This window comes from Neodiprion fabricii, chromosome 7, assembly GCF_021155785.1.
Source record: "Neodiprion fabricii isolate iyNeoFabr1 chromosome 7, iyNeoFabr1.1, whole genome shotgun sequence".
Lineage (NCBI taxonomy): Eukaryota > Metazoa > Arthropoda > Insecta > Hymenoptera > Diprionidae > Neodiprion > Neodiprion fabricii.
The window spans coordinates 21,392,998-21,412,981 of NC_060245.1; the positions used below are offsets into that span (position 1 = coordinate 21,392,998).

Genomic DNA, 19,984 nt, shown 5'->3' on the forward strand with positions numbered 1-19,984 from the left:
TAATAGTTAACGTACTACAACGTGTTTCTTTAAAAATTTGAAAAAAACGTGAAAGAAAGTGAAAAATCATATTTTCACAGTATCCTTCTTTTAACTTGAACAAACTTTTTTTCCGCTTCCCACCCATGGAAAATCTCAAATTATTTTTCTTCCCAAACACCCTGATAAATACGTATAATATATATTCTTTTCACCTCTCATTCCCCCTTTCATTTTTTTTTTCGTTATACATCATTAATTATTTTTTCTCGTATTTTCTAATCTCTCTCATTCAGCGCTTGATTTTATACATGTAATTTCACACCCTCTCTCTCTCTCTCTTTCTCTCTTTCTCTCTTTCTCTCTCACCGTCTGTCATTCCCATCTTTCGCCCCTAAAAACCCGCGACAATCGGAGAGCTTTATCAATTTCGTTGCCGCCCGACCCATCGTTTGATGAAAAATTTTTTTCGTCTAGACTCTAAGACCTTTGAAAGAAGAAATAGAAAGAAAAAAACATCAACCTTTCTTTCACGACTTTTTCCCTCGGAACTGAAAAATTTTCCAACCACACGCGCAACGTGCACCGTTTCTTTCTAACGTTCTGTGCCGTATTACCAACAACCCCCAACTACCTTCTATCTGTCCGCGCGACGCTTTCATAATTGTAGAATAATTAATAATCGGTTGACGTGCCGATGTATATATATAAGAAAAAAAAAAACGGAGTAACACCGAAAACAAAAAAACCAAAGAAAGAAAATGAAACATCGAAATAGTTGATGAGATAATTTGGTATAGAAGGAAGTGAAAGGTAAGAAAAAAAAATAATTAAATATTTTTCGTTGAACGTTGGGGGATGAAAAAAAAAAAAAATTTGAAAAAAAAAAAGAAATCGTAGTAGGCTCCGAATTTGACCCTCTAAAATTTTTTCAAAGACAGCCCGCGATCGTACGCAAATTTTTCCACCATAAATCCCATAAATCGTGAAGTGATCGTGCCATGTTTACGTAGGTATTGGTACGTACAAATACACATATATACCAGATGCGTGTATAAATAACGACTCGACGCGAGTTCGCAGCCTCGCGTTTGTTTTCTCTATTTCTTGTGCCGTTTTTTTTTTTTTTTTTTTTTTTCCTTCCCACCACCGTCTTCTTACCTCGTTTTTATCTTTTCTTCACAATCCTACTGTCTTTCCGTTTTTTTTTTTTCTCCGATTCTGTTTTTTCCATCTTGGTGCTTTCCTGTTTTTTTTTCCATTTGCTTTCGTTCTTTCGTTTTTTTTTGTGCAGTCGTATTTGTTTGTTTCGTTTTTCTTTTTTCTTTTTCTTCTCTCTTCCGTTTCTCGTATACATATATATTTGGGTATGCAATGCGTGCCGTTGACGCGACGGTTCAAAATCGCGTCTCGCGATTTTCTCTGCAACCGGTGACTGTATTTTTGCTTTGCCGTCGAGGTCGTTTCATCTCCTCCTCCTCATCTTCTCTCTGTCTCTCGTCTCCCTTACACTTGCCAAAGTAGCTTGCATTTGTTGATTTTTCCTTCAAATATCCCAGCTGTCGAGAGATGGGATAAGAGAAATACTCATATACATATATATGTATATATATAATATAATATATGTATAAAGATGGAAATTAGAAACTGTATCGCGAAATTCTTCACATGCAACATATTGCAATATATATATATATATATATATATATGAATAATCTGCTTCCGTATTCATATTTCTTTCTATGTATTCTCTACTTTCTTTCGCGATTTTGAAAGAGAACAAAGTGATGAAAGTTAGGATAAAACATCGGATAGATTATGTAGCAGATAATATGGATCTTGATCTCGTTCCCCTGTCTATGTAACAATTTTTTCCTTATGCAAAATCTGGCTTCGCGATCTTATCGATTTATCGATTTATGCATTTGCGATTCTTTGTCACTCATTTTATGCCCGTTTCTTATAAATATGGATACATAATTCTATATATATATATATATTATCGATCTGCGTGTATGTATGTGTATGCAAATATTGTTTGCTACTTTTTTTTTTCTTCTCTTTTACCTAATTATTTCCTCCCCGTCCCACAATCTTGATTGGCCGACTTTTCCGCATTCAATTCCTTTCACATTTTCTGACAACAAATGTGTGTGAAACGTATATTTGTACTTTTCGTAATTTATATTTTTTCACTTATAGATTGTAACAAATACCGAAAAATCGATAAAATCCAATAAAATATGATTATGTATTTTTTTTTTTCGGCTTCTCTTTTGAAAGATTAAAATATCTGCTCGGTTGTCGATAAAAAAATTCAAATCATCATTGTTGTCAGAAAATCTAATATTTTAGTGTTGGTTGCTATTTTCATTTTTTTTTCTTTTTTTTTTCAATTTATTTGTCACTAGCTTACTTTTCAATATTAAACTGTTTGTTAAAAAATGAAATTGTCGTTGTTTTTGCTGTTCCTCTTTTTTTTTTTTTTTTTTTTTTTTTTTTTTGCTTTTGATGTCGCAATTTTTTCACACACTGAGAAACTTCAAAAAATTACAGCCTTGTACCTAGATTTTTGTTTAGACGTCGTTAGTGTTGAAATTCGATTTTCTGTATAATGTGTGCACAAACACACAAACACACACACACACACAGATTTAAAATAATAACAACAATAATAACAATAATACACAGATTGAGTTGAAATTTTACCAACACAGCACGTGTTCGATGCATGGGTTTGAATTTAACGAGTAAATTTTTCACGATCCTTTTTATGCTTTTCACTTCGTCTAATGTTTTGTTCTTCGGTCGGAGTGTTTTTACTTTTATATTTTTATTTTTATTTTTTTGTCATCATTCGATTTTACAGCTAGCTCGTCGGAGTGTAAATATTTGATTGTTTCCTTCCAGCAAAACAAACGCAAGTGAATTTTTTCTTTTCTTTTTCTTTTTCTTTTTTCTTCCCCCTCCCACTTCCACGTCCATTTTCAACTTGCAGTCTATTTCCAATTTTTTCCACCAACACCTTTCTCTTCTGCTTCACGTTCCCGCGTATAAATATATTATATGTACAAAAGTATGTACACAATGTACCCGACTATATGCATATACGTATAGGTATACTGAAGTCGAAGGACTCGCGTTACGTGCCACAGTTATAATATTTCTATTCTTAGTCTCCGTTGATATTGCTGCTTATTTTTTCTCTTTTTTTTTCCACTTCTAAAACACCCGGTGTTTTTTTTTTTTTTTATTTTTTTTTTATTTTTTCCTTTCGTTTTTTTCTTCTTCAAACAAGACGAGTATTTAGAAGCAAAACTTGGACCACCCCCCTTAGAAAAAAACAAAAAAAAAAAAAAAAAAAGGAAGGAATTGTATCGTTTGGTTGAATATCTGTTTAGAAATTATGTTTAATTATATACAACGTGCAAAACGTTTTGAGCGATATTCGACTAATTTTATAATTTGGAAGAGAAGAATGAAATATAATAATAATCGCTGTTACTGAAACAAGTAAGCGAATTAATGACAGAATAGATACAACCGCTTGCAAAATATTTAATGTTCGTTTTCTTTTTTATCTTTTTTTTTTTTGTCGTTTCTTATTAATTAGAAAAAAAACGTAAAGCGAAAAGAAACGATAGAAATAATGTATCATAAATTTTAAACAGGCAAGTACAAGAGAAGAGAAAACAAAAAAAAAAGCCTTACGTTGCTCTTTTCGGTTTGATCAATCTTTTCTTCTTCTTCTTCTTTTTTTTTTTGCTTCAAACTCTTGTCTTGAAACTTACCGTGTACCTAATACCGTACGATGTGAGGCGGGGTTGAAATTTCCAAAAAGTTTCGAAATTGCCGGATTCCGAAATTTTTTTTTCTTTTTTTGGGGCGTAACTTAACGTAAAGAAATCAGACCCTGACAAAGTTACGAAAGGACATGATGTAAAAAATTAAAAAAAAAAAAAAAAAAATCTGAAACATCGAAATTCCGAGTGATAAAAAAAATTTTCAGTTCCGCAAATTTCTCCACCGCTCAGATCTTTCCTTGTTTTGGATTTTCGATATTCTTACCGTTCGGAAAATCCTTCTTATCGTATACACGCGTTGTACCTTATCTACGCACACACACACACACACACACACACGTATACGACACGCAGCGAGATAAGGATTTCGGACGCCTGCGCCTAACCGAGTTTTGGCGCCGTGCGCGCGATTTCTGTTATACGGCAGTGATCGTCGGTTCCTCGCTCGGCGTTGGCAGTAATCAGAGGCGTCGCGACGCCTTCGCGCAGTCTGCGTGCAGCGTCGTTCGCGATAACCCCGGATTTTCGCGCGTTATTTGTTAACGATATGCCACGTTGAAAATATAAAAAAAAAAAAAAAAAAAAAAAAAACCCGATAAACCGATTATCTTTCCGGGTATTATGTTTTCGTTATCTAATTACTCGCGCATCGTGCATATATTTTCGATCATATTCTCGCGACAATTGATCCAATTTTTTGTTCCTTCTCTCGTTTCTTACGTGCGTTTTTTTTTTTTTTTTTCCCCCTTACACATGAATTGCACGAGGTCGACAAGCGTCGCGTGTGAATTTTGTTCTGTATTGTTTGGTTCTTGTTTTTAAAATCGAGAATTTGTTGAACGATTTGTAGAATAAAATAAGAAAAAACAAATATATAAACCAGAACCGTAAGAAAAAAAAAAAAAAGACTGAATAATTATAATTACACCGCAGTAATGATAATAAATAAATTAAGGATTGAAATTTATCCTAAACCGATACATGACCATTGATATGAAGAAGGAATAAAAATGAGAAGAGAAGAGAAGTTCGCAGAGAAAATTTTCAGAATTCTCTGAATTGTTGATTTTTAATTTTTTTTTTTCATCTTCCATAAATATTGTATTTCGCGTGTTCGTTATTATAATATCGTGATTTTCCTTCACGATGCGTGTAAAATCGGGTGTGGAAAAGAAAAATGAAATCTCTTTGATGAAAATTTATCGCTATAATATCGTATTATTGTTATTATTGTTGTTATTGTTAATGTCGTATCCGCGGTCAGGAGGCTAAATTATTATTATATATATATATATATATATTTTTTATCGCATACGCGTATCAAACCGCTGTAATTATGCGAAACCTAACGTACAATAATACACAATGTTGTGATGTCGTTAATGTTAACATACGTGCATATGTGTATAATATATGTATAAAAAAATTAAACTACTCGTCGTCGGTAAATTGAACAAAGAAGAAAGTGTGTAACTACAAGGTACAAAAGAAATAATAAAAAAACAAAAAAAAAAAAAAGTAAAAACATACGTCAATCAAGATAATATATAAATCAAAGAAGTAATTATAAAGAGGGAGAGAGAGAGAGAGAGAGAGAGAGAAATTCTTATAAAACTAAAACTTAACAAAGGTATATACCACGCATTAGATAAACTTTGATTATTTTATTTATTCGGTACAATTGTACTACGTTGATTTAGTATCGATGATGGAAAAAAATACGGTCAAGGTGCGGTTTTCTTTTCTTTTTTTTTTTCTTTTTTTTTTTTTTTTCCCCCTTCTCCCATCCGAGGCTCTTCTCAAATTAGAACGTATACGCGTACAAAATACAAGAGAAAAATTTATAATGTCGATATAAAAATCCGTTCGCGTATGTATGTAATAATTTTAATTTTTTAATTTTTTTTTTTTTTTTTTTCCTCATTTTACTCGTCAAATTTCTTTCTTCGTCCGAGGAAGAAATTAATCGTCATTCTTACATCGATGTAAACGTTCGCGTCGAACTTCAATATTCGACTCCGATTTTACGCGTTGCGTATTATACGTACGTATTTTAAATGTACGGATGTAAATTGTAATTAAATGCTTTAGAATACGGTTTTTCTGTCCGCGTCATTCAAGATTTGAACGGTGAGATATATATATATATATATATATATATATATAAATATATATATGTAAGCGAAATTTATAATTGACTTTTGCGTGATCTAATTTAGCGTATAATCAGATTCTATCGGTATTGTATCATTGTTGCGTGGCAATTTGTAACGAGACTATTGTAATCTTCTGGGGAGTAATGGAAAGTTGTCGGTTTCGCGATCGGCTTACCTAAAAAAAAAGTCGAGGGGGGGGGGAAAGAACAACACCCATAGTCACGTTAAACGTAATTATAATTAGTATTGTTATATCGCGATTCCTCGAAGAATTTTTCATATTTTTCTTTACCTTTTTTTTTTTTTTCTTTTCTTATCTCGCTCTCGCCTTTTTACCGTTGTTAAATTTTACAGTCGAAAATTTTACGCCGCAGCTTGAAAGAGGAATAATTGTATAAAAACGCGTAAGAATGGCGAGTTGAACAGCGTCTGTTTTGCGTTTATATGCTGAAAATTGTGGAGCAAAAATTTCATTCGTTATACACCAACCGATGGATTCTGTAAATTAAAACAAGTACCGTAACAAAAAAAAAAAAAAAAAGATTTGAATGTTGTTGGAATTGTGCGAGGAAATTTTGTACGATTAAATATTTTGCACGCGATGTATTATTGTCAATTATATGTTTTCTGCTTATCGAAACGTTGAATCTGTTTTGTTGGTAGAAAAAAGCGAGCAGAGGAAGCATTAAAAGAAACAAAACGCGAATATTTGAGAAACGTATAGTTATTGCAAATTATATCCATCAAAACAATTTCTCTAATTGACGACGAAGGATTTGTAAGAATAAACTGAAAATATTGTGGAGAATGAAAAAAAAAAAATGATAAAGTAATTTTCTACGAGATCGCGATCTTGAAAAACTTCCAGCGTATTATAACCGTGCGTGAAGCAACATGTGCAGTAAGAGAGAGAGAGAGAGAGAGAGAGAGAGAGAGAGAGAGAAAAAGCCGCGTTTCGAAGGGGAGCTTTTCGTTTATTTGTTCCTGTCGGAATCTAATAAAACGAGAATATTCGCGTATAGTTGAGCAATACTCATCTTCTTCTGCCATCTCTTACTTCGCCTCTTATTTCTCCTTTTTTTTTTTTTTTTCTTCTTAATAACAACTCCGCAGTACAATTGATAGGTTTATGCCAAAATCGTTTTATAAAATTTGAATCCTTGGTTGTTGTCTTTTTCTTTCGCATTTTTATTTGTTTATTCATTGATTTTCTCAACGATTTTCTTTTTATTTTTCATCTCCAAAATTCTTTACGCAAATTTTATCACGACGAAGAAAATATCTCTGTGAATTTTCCTTGCCGTGAAAAGAAATTATTTCTTTGGTATGCGGTATTTCAAATAGTTTTCTCTAAACTATCGGCGACGAGTTTTATTCCCTTGTATTGGCCATAAATCTTGCAAACTTTCCTCGCCGTATTTCGAGGGCTTTACAATTTGCAATAGCCAGACCATCGATTCAATCCTGCAACAGCGGTTCAAACGTCGGGAAAAGTATACAGGATATTCTGTGCTTTTTTGAAAAGTTTCGAAAGCTCCAAATTCCGAGTTCTTTGGCGGGCGAAACTTACAAGTTAATGGTCCGAAACCCGAAACTCAAAGTTCCTGACGGACAAAATGCCGAAAACGCGTAACTCCGACAAGTCGGAGCTTTGAAAGTGCGAAAATGAGAAAATGAAAATTAGTTTTCTATCTGTTACCGGAAAGTCTAGTATCCGTTACCATTCTTTCTCATTACCATCATTGTTGCTATATTTTCTTGCAACTGTTGGGAAAATTTAACGCTCGTGCAACGATAAATTGACGTTAAAGCCTTGTTTAACTAAAAAAGTAGAGCAAACCGAAGAAACTGATTTTGCGTTGCAATTGCCAAAAAAGGATCGACGATAGCTCGTTTTTCGTAACTTCAACAATATTCGAACAGTTTTTTTAACGACACCTGTTTTACCGAAATAATTTTTTTATTTACCGTGACAAATAAAATTTTTCTCATTGTACGCTGCGTGAGTATATTTTAATTTTCGAAATTTTACTCCATCGAAACTTGACTTTTCGGAAATTTTCTCTCTATCGTAACTTGAATTTTCGCAATCATATATTTCGGAACTTTGAGCCGTTGGCTTTCCGACCATTCGAAAACTTTGTTGTTTCTCCAAAGTTTGCTTTCTTTACTTCAAGTTTCGCCACCAAATAACTGGAAATTAAGCGCTTTCGTAACTCTTGAAAATTCGGAACTTCACCCCGCTCCCGAACGATTTGCAAAAACTGATAAATGTAGAAACACAAAATTTTATTATAGTAAAATTTTTGAATCGAGTTTTTTCAGTCAAACTTTTTTCCCCCCTCTCATCTTCTTCTCTCATTTCTCCCACCAATTCGCGCTGCTGCGAGATGATACATTTATTTTACCTCCGAGGCAACGGTTTCGCGCTGCGATTACTTTTGTGAAATAATCATATACACACAATATATATATATACACACATTCATATATATTATGTACACATATACCGAGAAACTATGACCTCGGCTATTTTTTTTTTTTTTTTCCCCGAGGAAGATTTGCCCGCCAGTCGGGAAGTAAACACGTTGCACGATAGTCCGAGAGTCCGACGCGTTTTTACGGCCAGATGCTGCGGGATTTATAGGTAAACTGTTTTTTCCCGCCAATTTCAATCCCACCGCCAAACACGCGAAAGAATATTAGATTTTTATTTTTTATTAATTTTTAAGATTATCCTTACAAATACACGCACAGATCGCAACAATCGATAAAAATATAATAATCCATTTTTTTTTTTTTATCCGTAGATAGGGGGAAAGTAAAGAAAAAACTTTTCGACGACTGTAACAATTTTTTATTTTATTCTTCTCTTTCCCCGAGAACAAGAATTAATACTATTTCTTTTTTTTTTTTTTGGTTATCTTGCCTGAATTTTAAACTTCTACCTTGACCGCACTTCTTTAATTGCAAATTGAGTTTTGTTTGTTTTTTTTTCTCTCTATTTTCTATTCTTTATCCTCAACTTTGCGCAAATGTTATAGAAACCGTGAGGAATTCAGCGTTGTTTGAAGAGTTGTATTCAAAAAATAAAAAAAAGGCTGTGAAATTTGGTTACTCTCTGATAAAAATAATAACAATAATAATAATAATAATAATAATAATAATAATATTAATATTAATATTAACGATCTGAGACGGTTCAAATTCTTGTACATTTGTTGTCCAATAATAAGGAAACCGTTGTGTTACGCTTAATCGAAAGATAAGAACTGTGTTAATTAAACGTGAACAGAAACAGAAACAAAAGGAAAAAAAAAAAAATAAATAGACGTGTTAAAAAACGAGAAGAAGAAAAAGCAACATCATATATACAAACATCTGATGTCAATTCGTATTTCTTTTCTTTCGCCGAGAGTTCCTTTTTTTTTTTCTTATAAAGAAGTAATCGAAGAGTGCGAAGACGAAGAATCCGTGTGAAAAGCGAGGAAAAGGGAAGAGAAGAGAAAGAAAAATCGTCGCGTGAAACGGAAAAATTCTCTCGAAAGTGGGATGGGAATTGTATTGAATTGACACGCGAATACGGAGAAGAAGGAAATAGAAGAACTATAGTTACAATATTGCGGTAATACGATATTAATGTTGTGAAAAACGTGAGTGGATTTCGTCGATGCAGTTGAACGATATTGGAGAATTAGAATATTCTCATATCGAGCTTGCACGTTTCATTATATTGTGTATAAAATTGCGTGGGAGAAACATAGTAATCGAATCGAAAGATGAAGCGATTTTCATAATATTGTTTATAAATCATTCCACGCAGCTGCCTGTTTTTTTTTTTTTTTTTTTTTTTTTTTCCTTTTCAAAAATAACAACGGTAAAATTTGAGCCGCCGAAAGACGATGTTTGATTAAAGTGGTGAGCTTGTCAAATATAATAATAGAAAAAAAAAAAAAAAATAGAAACGCCGAGAGAAGAAAGAAGAAATTTTTAAGTCAAAATAGCAAATTTTATAAGAGGGCAAAAAAAAAAAGAAAATCGAAAAAATCATGGCCGCTGCTTCTCTCGAATCTCAATGCGGCGGGTCGACTGGAACTTCGGAAAATTCGGGAAACGGAAATGGCAACGGATCAAACGGAAGCGGAAACCGAAGGATGTCGCAGGTCAAGGAGTATAAATTCTTTCGCAGCTTTAGCGCTAAGGGCGGCAATTGGCCGATGCGAAAAGTCGAAGCCCTCTGGCGGCGAATGCGTGAACGAAAAATCGCAGGTACGGAAAAGAATCTCGTTGATTAAAGATGATGGTTAAAAAAAAAAGAACTTTCGAGCGTCATTTTTGTTTTATTCCAACTTTCCTCACCTTTTACTTTTTCAAAAACTAATGTCGAAGCGATAACTAACTTCGCGGTGAAGAAAAAACGAGTCTTCTTGTTTTTTTTTTTTCCCCTCTTTTTTTTCTTTGCCTGACGTCGTAAATTCAATGACAAGAAACGCGGATATTCAATTTTCTTTTCTGCCTTCAATTATCATTCGATATTCAACAAAGATACAAACCGACCGCAACAAAGCGTATATTTTAAATCTAGTTAGATATACAAAACACGACTTGAAAGTTTATTGTTAAATCGGGAAAAGCCTCTCTCGACTTTTCAATTTTTCCTTTCGTCAAATTTATACCGTACAAATATGTCAGAAGGACATTTAACAGAACTTGGAATGTATTCTATAAATCGTTATAAATCGTTTTTACCTACATATATATATATATATATATATATATATGTACACACACATGTATAAATAGTGTATAATATCAACGTGAATATCTCTTGGTTATATTTTTATCGACGATACTTTTTTTTTTTTTTTTTTTATTCTTTTTCAGCGAAATATGCAATTAATTATCACAAAATCGCTGCTGCTCGTTCGCTTTGATTCTAAAATATGACGCGGCATCTGTTGCCGGGAGGTTGGGAAAAATATCCTTTGACTAGTAAATGTTAGGGAAAATTTTTATTCTATTTTTTATAATCACATTATATTATAATCAATCTTACCGAAATAAATTTTTTACCGTGCGCTCTTCAATCGCTCTTTTCTCCTACCTACGATTGTGAGGAAAACTTCTGATGAAATATTTACACAGCATTGATTAGAACTTTAATCGATATATCCCTATTTCTGATTTTGTTTAAGATCATTTCTGCAATTTTTTCAATTTTGAAACAGTGCCCTGAATCTTGTCAGACTTTTTTATTCAACTGCTCAATTGTTTATAAATATTTGAAGTGATTTTGAAAAGGACATTTTCAAAAGTCTAAAAAAATTCTCAGAAACTGTATTTTCTTTGCCAAAAATTTCAAGACCCGGAGCCATGAGGGGCCGATTGTTTTTCCATTTTTTTTTTTTTTTTTTTTTTGCTTTTCAGCGCTCTTAACTATTTTGGTTAGTTCAAATATTGTTTGAACCATCTGAAAATTCCTTAAAAATTCTCAAAACTTCTATTTTTCATTCAGAACATTTCTTGACCGATTTCATTGCGGAACGATTTTTGTCTTTTTTTTTTTTTTTGGCATATTCAGCTTTTTTTTTTTTTTTCATCACCTTCATTACGAAACCGGTCTAGAAACGATCTACGTAAAAAATACAAGTTTCGAGCATTCGTTCCGACATTTCCGGACCGTTTAGATAATCGATTCATTAAAAATGTTGAAGATGTCGGAAAGTCCTATTTGGAAAAGAAAATACAGCTTTTGCAAATCTTGGAGAATTTCGTGAAAGGTATTTTTCAAAATCACTATCAATGATAGACAAGTAATTAAACAGTTGAATAAGAAAAATTTTCAAAATTTCAGGGCGCTCTTTCAGATTCGGGACAATTGCAGAAAATGTTTTGAATAAAATCAAAAATGGTTGAGAGTCGGACGTTGGTTAAATATGTAAAATTACAAACATAAAATGTGTTTCCATTTATTTTTTTTTTTTTTTAAATACCTAAACGTTGGCATTTTTTGTTTTGTTTTGTTATGTATCTTTTTTTTTTTTTTTTTTCGGATAACGTTCGTCTATGTTTACACTCGCCTATCGTATATACATCCTAATCGAGTGGGTTGCGTTGGAATTATTCGCGTTTCAAGTATAAAACCTGCGTAAGCAGCGTCAGAAGCAAAGCCCTGAACCACGTTGTTTTTTTTTTTTTTTCTCTTTACATATTTCATATTTCAAATCTTTCTCAGGATGAAAGAAACCGTTTCGAAAATGAAACTACGCTTTTATTCCAGAGAAAAATCCCAATTGATTATTTTCTCCTGTATTTCTTTCAAGCTTTCGTCAAAGTTTTATTCCTCATAAGAAGATTCTGTTTAAATATTTCTCTCTTTCACTGTTTCAAGCACAGGCCAAATTCACGATTCAATTGCTCGTGACAGTTTCGGGTAGTCTTTTCTTATCTCGGTTCCTATCGTTTTTCTTCTGTATTAATTTTATCTCGATCCTTTTTTATTTTTTTTTAAATATTTTCTCAAAACCACAAACACATCAAATTTCAAAACACACGGTATACTCGAGAAAAAGCAATTTTCTTCTTCTTTAAATGCACAAGAATAATGCACACATTGCTCTACAAGACTGTGTAAAATTGTAATTGTTACAACAGAATCGAACAATTTTCGACGCCATACATTTTCACGTCTGCATTGTAATAATCAACTTTAAAACATTCGTTTTTGTCTTTCCTTTTTTATACGATTTTCTCAACTTATACTGCATACAATATTAAATAATTGTCGAATTGTACGAAATGGGGGTAAAATTTTCTGACAAATCGATTTATTTTGTACATGCGATAAAAACAAAAATTTTTTATATACATACATACGTATATATTGGAGAAAAAGAAATTTTAAAAAACAATTTCCGAAACATGTTGTGTCTTTACTAAAACAAAGGCATTTCGAGTCGACACTTTAATTTTAAAGTGAACGACTTAAATTCTTTCGTTTCAATTTCGATCGTCCCGTTTTTTTCGTTTACTTTTCTTGTCTTTTTTTTTTTTTTTTTTTTATTTCATTTCTTTTTCATACATTCCTACGTGCGGTGTGATAATGAAAGCCCGATGCACAGGAATAGCTCATATACGTATATAGAGCTTTCTCTCTCTTATCGCTTCTTCGTTTAATTGAAAACTATTGGTTATTCTTCACTCCTCGCATCGAATCTCTGTATACCATAATACATATTATATATACATGCATGCAAATACCTATCGATATTCTTTTATGTACATATTGAGAGACACACGCGTCAAACCGATCTGTTACATGTAATCAAATCGTATTGGATTATATCTGGAAACCCATTGTCCGGACATAGCGACGTTTTCAGGCTATATACGCGCCTTTACATATATTTGTATTATATATGTATACATATATATTGCGGCCTCTAGATCGCGTGCCGATTTTTCCCAATGGTTTTTCCTGACACACCCACAGCCGCTTTATTTTCCATACCGCAAGTCACTAGGTGGTATGATTTTTACCAAGCAAATCGTAAAAAAAAAAAAAAAAAAAATTTCTTCAAAATTTGACAACGATTCTTTTCTCTTCGCTGATTTGAAATTTTCCTCTCTGTAATTTCTTTCTTTTTTTCTTTTTTCTAATGCTGTAATGAAAACGTAGGACGTAAAAAAAATCATGGTTTTTTATACAGTATCACGGGAGTTGAAAGTCTTGAGAAATTCAGTTTCAAATTTATAACATGTACAAATATGGATTTTAAATTCTGATCAAAATTGTTTTAATCCATGTGGAATAAAATTTCGATACTCCGTGTACGTAAGTTGTTTTAACCAAATCTCTCTTTCTCTCGCCTTTTCTTTTTTCTCCGGAAAAACTTTGACGGGCAAAAAAAATTCCGAACAAAAAAAGAAGAAATTTTCGACACCTCGATTAAAATTGAACGCAATACTCATCAAAGGATTTGAAAATTTCTTCGGAAACGATTAACTTGTGTTCTAATTTTCAATCTCGCAATCGCTTTGCGGATCCATTATTCCAGAGGGATATCAAGGATCGAGAAAATCGTTGACAGAGATCCGTCGATCCGAACAATTTGAATAAATCACACGTACGTCTAGATACGTAAATAAAATACAACATGAGTGTTATAAATAAGAGTAAGAATAAGAAGAGAATTCCATCCGTATTTCCAATCGTAGTTCTTTTCGCAATATTCTTACATCTAGTCTGCTTTTATTCATATATTCGTCCTTTCTTTTTTTCCTCCTTCTTCTTTCTTTCTCTCTTTCTCATCGGGATTCTTTGCCAGTCTAGTTCTTGATCCATCCTATGCATACGAGTTTCCTTCTCCAATCTACGCTTCAGCGTTTTATATACATACACATACATAGGTACATATAACAGGATAGATATCTGTTCTAGCGTTATAGTCTATTCAAATTCTGCACCTGTTCGCTAAAAATAACCATCACCTTCTATTATACAATCGGTGCTTGTATTCCGATATTACCGTGCTAAAAGACTTGGTCTTTTCCTCCGTCTCTTTTTCAATATTTTCTTTTTCTTCCTTTTTCTTTTCTCTCTCTCTCTCTCTCTCTCTCTCGCCTTCCTGTGTCTATAATAATTCTCCTTGTTTTTAAATTCTCCTACTCTTGACCGTCACAACGATTTTTTTCCATACCACGATACACACGCGCAAACAAACGTATATACAATATCTATCGTATCATGTCTAGATATATTGGCTGTACGTATAGAAATCGATAAGCAGCGAGCTTTGGTTTCAAAATTTTTCTACGGATATCTGTATGTGTTTTTTTTTTTTTTTTTTTCATACATCGTTATTAAATTATGCGGACAAACGAACAAAAAAAAAAAAAAGGATTGGAAGAAAAACGTACCGACAATCACATCAAAGGTTGAAAGATATCGGGGGGGGGGGGAAAAAAAAAAAAAACAAAAAAACATGGATTTGTGAAAAAAAACCTCGTCTGCACCTTTTCTTACAGATAGTCTAAGTTGAGGCCTAACAGGCTTCGTTGGCTGTTTTGTACCTATTTTCCTTTATATTTCTTAGGCGCTGTTGTTTCGACTCGCCCACATCGCGAGGTTCGTTAATTTTTTCTCCTCTCTCTCTCTCTCTCTCTCTTTTTTTCTCTTCTTCTTCTTCTTCTTCTTCTTCTTCTTCGCCGACACGGGGTGTTTTATGGGTTGTATGTTTCACATTCCTGTGCAAGCAGAGAAAGAGATCGCGATGGCATGTGATCGCATGGTTTCGCTGGCGCCGAAGCTCCGGAGATGAGTTCAAGACGACTTTGCCCGCTTTATGCCGTTCGTGTGTACGTACGCAAACACACACACACACACACACACGCATACATAGATACACGATATTATATTTACGTACGTATATACGAAATTAATAGTTATATAGTCTATGTGTAAACGTAATAAGAACCCGACGTCATCGGACTCGGATCTCTCACTATTGTATGTAAAATATGCAGTATACATGTATGTATACACACACACACATATATATATACATATATATATGTATAAGTCACGTGCTTACACACGAGCACATGACCCTGGAATAAATATAGGATTTATTTTTACCGTATGTCGGTATTTTCATTTTTCATTTATTGATTTATCATTTTTTTTTTTTTTCCTTCAATATTTCAACCGTATAATTAATTATGAATATATTATACTGCACGAGCTCGGATGTGAAAAAAAATTGTGCGTATAACAATATTGCAGATTATTACGTCAGTTCGATTTTCAAGTACCAGCAAAAGTATTCCCGTGGAAAATTAACCGACTGTATTTAAAAGATGTAAAAATACGTCACGATATATGTATATATACATATACATATATATATATACATTTTATTTAATTTTTTTTCTCTTCCCTTCAACCTAACATCGACAAATCAAAATCCCTCGCCATCGGCGATTCAATTGAGTATTTTTCGTCCAGTGTTCTTTCGTTCTGAAACACTGCCGTGATTTTTTTTTTTCAATTTTTTTTTTTTTATTTTGTCAGATATCCTTTTACTTTGCGAACCGTTCGAAAGTTACGAATATATGTTCGGTATTTGAAAAAAAAAAAAAAATCTTTTTTTTACCACGCTGTTTTTTTTCTTCTAGTTCTTTTTTTCTCTTATCTCGCGCCTCACAATCAGCTGTGTCTCAATCTCGCGATTTATCTCCTCGTCTTGATCGAACTCCATATCATTTCAAACTAGTATACGGAGACGAGTATATACTATATACTATATACCAGACGTATATACTTCTAAGTATACGTAAACACAGCGTTGACCAAAGAATCTTGACGGGGGATCCGCGAGTGTGTCTAAAATAAACGCGGCTTGAGTCGTTTAGATGCCGTTGCAGTTTCGACAGGTTCCAAGATTTTACTCACATTTGCAGAGAGGCGAACCCCAGAAGAGAACCAAGGACCACTTACTTGACTAAGTGCAAAAGTCACGTTTCTTTCGAGAAACAAGCAAACAATTAACAGACATAGAAATGGGGAAAATTTTCACGAATAAGCTTTGAAAGCTTGCGCTTTACACTTGGGTAGGGGAAAATTTTCATTCGTTAAACAGGGTTTATGTTCCGGTCTATTAAAAGCTCTTCCTAACTTCTGTAAATAAATTCCATCGACCGCATATGCAACACAGCTTTTGCACAATTGGCATGATCGTGTATATATTTAGCTCACTTACCGCTTATTATATCTCGCTGCACGTTTGCGTGAAACTGGTAAAGAGGGACAGAAGAAAAAAGTAAACTAAAAAAGGATGAGGTGCAAAACGGGAGAAAGGAAATGAAATAAGATGAAACTGAAGGCCGGTATTCGAACGTGAAATATAAGAGGAATTTTGATTTTTATATCGAATTGTAACGATTGATTCTTTCTCTTGTTGTGTCAATTTTTATCAAAAATAATTATTTATCAAAGCCTTTTTTTCGCTGATTCAAATTTTATAACAAGATAATAATCTATGGTATTTGGGCTCGCTGATTACGAATCTGAATATACCTATCGGAAGTAGCAAAAATGCGGAAATAAATGTATTATCAAAGTTTATTTTATTTTTTTTTTTTTTCATTTTCAAAAATGTGTGTAAAATAGGCGGTAAGAATACTTACAATTATGACTGAAATGGTTGAGAAGTGGAAAACAATTCATATTCAATCACACACGTGTAACGTTTAATTTATCCTGAGAAATCCTGATCACCTGAGATTTTCTTTTTTCCCAAGTTTTCTTTTCATTTCAGTCATTTCGTAAAAAAGAAATGTATAGCGAATGGAAATGAACACAGTGTGGTCAGAGTTGACCTTTCATCGAATATATACTCGCGAATTACCCTATCTTGAACGCTTTACGCGCCGCCTACGCGATTTATAGTCTATAGCCAATCAACATTCGCACACACGCGAAAGTTCATTATCATACACTCGATACGTCGTGTTTGGGGGATTTTTTTATTACCCTGCGGGCAGCCCCGAGTCACGATCAAAATTCACATTAAACCCTGCGCGAAACTCTGAACTTCGAATACATTTTCAAAGTCTGAAAGCCGCGTTTTCCATTCAATTTAATTTTCTCTCTTTTATTTTTATTTCCTCCCAACACGAAGTTGAAATAATATTTCCACGATGATAAAACTTGACTTATTTTCTAACAAATTGAAAAACCCGATCATAAATCGTTGATTTTTAAACTTTAACGCGACTGTTTGTTAACTTTTTTTTTCTTTTTTTTTTTTTTTTTTAACACTCGTTTATAAATCGATTAACGATTATGAATTCATACCGAAGAAATTGGTATTTGCGAAGAATCTGAATTTGAAAAGTGACTGCGGATCGTTGTTTCTCAGATTTTTGTCTTTCTTGTAAAAAATTTACAGACTCGAAAGATCAGACGCAAAGCAATAAGAAAAAGAACAAAAAAAAAAAAAAAAAAAAAAACGATACCGAGACTTTATTTTAGTTTTGTCAAATTTAAATAATTTTCAAACTCAAAGTGAATTCTTCACAACGTTTGACAACGATTGTGAGAAATTCGAGATGTACGATCACCCTAAGAGCAGTTAAATTCTCTTCGCAACACGTGAGAACACAAGCCGAAGTAACAGGTTTTAATTAACGTTTTGAACAATGGTTTTGAAATATAAATTATGGGAAATTTCGTACGCGTGTAAACGCGAGAGTCGGCTTTACTTTTATATTTGTATTTCGTTTATCATCATGGGAATTATGCCTCGGGTACTCGGCGAGAACTCTTTGTCTAATTTAATACCGTTTCATACGTGATGAGATGAGGAAGAGGGTGCAATAAATTATCGTTATTACCCAATTTCGTTGTCTCGATCACCGATCGTCGAACAATCGCGAGCTGTTTTATGTTGAACTGGCTTGCAATTTTTACCGATAACAATTTAGAAACGCTTCGATTACGAGGATTATAATTTCCGGCCTGTCTAATCAATTTACCAATATATAAAACAGAGAATATTATATTTCTATATACGTATATTGAAACGTGTATCGTCAATCTGTCGTTAATTAAATCGCCTGAAATTTCATTACTGTAATCAATTTACGTATTATAGTTTATCCGTAAACAATATTTAATATTTATTGTTATTATGATTGATATTTTACGATCTATCTAATTATTATCGGACCAATTTCACTGTCAGTTTTATACAGACTATTATCTAACGAATCACGAAACTTTATTCTATTACTTTTCTCGCGCATTTGCGATCATTCGTTTGTTTATTATATTTTTAATTTTTTAAAACTCGCGATATTTTTTTCTTCTTTAACCTTCGTATTTTTTTTTTTACGATTTTTGCTCACACTGTAATACATACACGTACATAGGATTTGATAAATAATAATACTTTCGTTAATTTATTTATTTCAATGCTTGGAATTGATCTTTTTTTTTTTCTTTCAATCTTCATCTCATTTTTACCAACGACTCGCGTACAAAGCTACTAATTGCAGTGATTGATTTAACGTCAAGATGTCAGTTTGAATTTTATTACGTTCCACATATATTTATACACACAGTTCGAACCGTCATCATCGATTGATTGAATAGATTTTTTTAACACTCTTATAACTCTGCGAGTAATTTGACTCGCCTTATACGGATTCGTCTTACAAGACGTTTCGTTTCGCAATTAAATATATACATATCTCGTTTCTAAGATCGAACGATGCTCTTGTATGAAAATAAAAAGACAACATCTCCAATCTTATAGATTCTTGGCGAAAAAATCATTACAAAAAATTGAAATCTCGAAAACGTTATAAATTTTTTACTCGTTACGATTACAGTGGAAATCATATTTTTCAACAATCGACGAAACATTTTTGTAACATTTGAAAATTCGTCGTGATACGAAGAAATTTTCAACACCTCGTTTGATTTTAGCAAAATGCCGAACTTTTAGCGACAGATGATCGTTTTCGCGAAATGTTGCTCTGTGTGTACAACCGCGCTCCTTGTTTGCCTAACTTTACCAAGTAATTAAACGCTGTGTTTCAATTTCCCCACGCTTCTGGTATCTCAATACAAATATATGCGCTCACGTACCGCCACTCGGTTAGCAATTTCCTCTCCGAAACGGCTGTACAAACGCTTTGAACATCGATTCGTTTTCAACCTGTTATGTTGCGCAATTTTAGCCACCTATTGATTTTACAAAAAGTGGGGGGAAAAAAAAAAAAAAAAAAAAAAAAAAAAAACCAATGAAAGCAAAGGAAAAACGCAGAAACTCGACGATATAGAAACAGAAGAAAGGGAAAATCATTGTTTTACTACTTGGATGTTTGATACGATGTTGATATATTTACGCTTGAACTTTTTACATTTCGATTTACATACGGAAGTTTCTTATTTTTTTTTTTTTTTTTTTTTTTTCACACAGTTGCACACTGATCAGCGTATCAAATTCAATCGCTCGATTCAATTAACAATCATTTACA

General features: G+C 33.0%; 1 protein-coding gene across 5 annotated transcripts in view; it reads left to right on the forward strand.

Moving 5' to 3' along the window:
- The window catches only part of LOC124185961, a 139,976-nt gene that overhangs the window by 46,222 nt on the left and 73,770 nt on the right, over positions 1–19,984 (forward strand). The gene's annotated exons all lie outside the window — the stretch shown is intronic.